A 1,861-nucleotide genomic window follows, 5' to 3' on the forward strand; every position below is an offset into this window, starting at 1 on the left:
CTATACAAATACATGGAAATTAAAAAGTATGCTCCTAAATGACTGTGGGTCAACAAAGAAATTAAGAAGGAAATTTTTTAAATTCTGGAAACAAATGATAATGGAAACACAACATACCAAAACCTATGAGATAGAGAGAAGGCAGTAATAAGAAGAAAGTTTATAGCCATAAGAACCTACATCAAAAAAAAAAAAAAAAAACAGAAAAACCTCAAATAAACAACATAATGATGCATTTCAAAGAACTAGAAAAGCAAGAGCAAGCCAAACCCAAAATTATTAGAAGAAAAGAAATAATAAAGATGACAGCAAAAATAAATGAAAATGAAAGGAAGGAAACTATAGAAAAGATCAACAAAAAGAAAGTTGTTTTTTAAAGACAAAAATCAACAATTCTTTAGCCAGACTCGCTAAGAAAAAAAGGAGAGAAGACTCATATAAATAAAATCGGAGATGAAAAAGGAGACATTACAACCAATATCACAGAAATTCAAAGGATCATTAGAGGCTACTCAGAGCAACTACATGCCAATACATTGGAAAACCTAGAAGAAATGGATAAATTCCTAGACACATACAACCTATCAAGATCGAACCTTGAAGAAATCCAAAACCAGAACAGACCAATAACAAGTAACAAATAAAAGCCCAGGACTCTATGGCTTCACTGCTAAATGTTACTAAACATATGAAGAAGAACTAATACCAACTGATATAGTTTCAATATTTGTCCCTACCCAAATCTCATGTTGAATTGTAATCCCTAGTATTGGAGGTGGGGCCTGGTGATAGGTGTTTGGATCATGGGGGCAGATACCTCATGGCTTGGTGCTGTCCTTGCAATAGTGAGTGCATTCTTGAGAGATCTGGTTGTTGGTAAAATGTGACACCTCCCCCCACCACCTCTTGCTCCAAATCTTACCATGTGAAGTGCCTGGCACCCTTCTGCCATGAGTAAAACTCCCTGAGGTCTCCCTAGTAGCTGAGCAGATGCCAGCACCATGTTTGTACAGCCTACAGAACCATAAGCCAATTAAAACTCTTTTCTTTGTAAATTTCCCAGCCTCAGGTATTTCTTTTTTTTTTTTTTGAGACAGAGTCTCGCTCTGTCACCCAGGCTGGAGGGCAGTGGTGCAATCTCAGCTCACTGCAACCTCTACCCCCTGGGTTCAAGCAATTCTCATGCCTCAGCTTCCTGAGTAGCTGAAAGAACAGGCGTGTACCACCACACCCAGCTAATTTTCATGTTTTTAGTAGAGATGGGGTTTCACCATGTTAGCCAGGCTGGTCTCAAACTCCTGGCCTCAAGTGATCTGCCTGCCTCAGCCTCCCAAAGTGCTGGGATTACAGACATGAGCCACCATGCCCAGCCTCCGTTATTTCTTTATAGCAATGCAAGAAAGACCCAAAACACCAACCCTACTCAAACTATTCTGAAAAATAGAGGAGGAGGGAGTATTTTCAAACTCACCTACATGGCCAGTATTACCTTCATGCCAAAACTAGACAGACATATAGAAAAAAAAAAATACAGGCAAATATCCCTGATGCAAAAATCCTCAGCAACATACTAGCACACTGAATTCAACAACACATTAAAGTGATTGTTCATCTCATCTGCAGTATCTTTCCAATGAAAAAAAAATCATTCATCATGACCAAATGGGATTTATCCCAGAGATGCAAGGATGGTTCAACATACATAAACCAATCAATGTGATATATCATATCGACAGAATGAAGGGCAAAAACCATACGGTCATTTCAACTGATGCTGAAAAAAACAGTTGATAAAATTCGACATCCCTTCATGATTAAAACCCCCCCAAAAACTGGACATAGAAGGAACATACCTCAACAC

The sequence above is a fragment of the Nomascus leucogenys genome, chromosome 6 (assembly GCF_006542625.1).
Source record: "Nomascus leucogenys isolate Asia chromosome 6, Asia_NLE_v1, whole genome shotgun sequence".
Taxonomy (NCBI): domain Eukaryota; kingdom Metazoa; phylum Chordata; class Mammalia; order Primates; family Hylobatidae; genus Nomascus; species Nomascus leucogenys.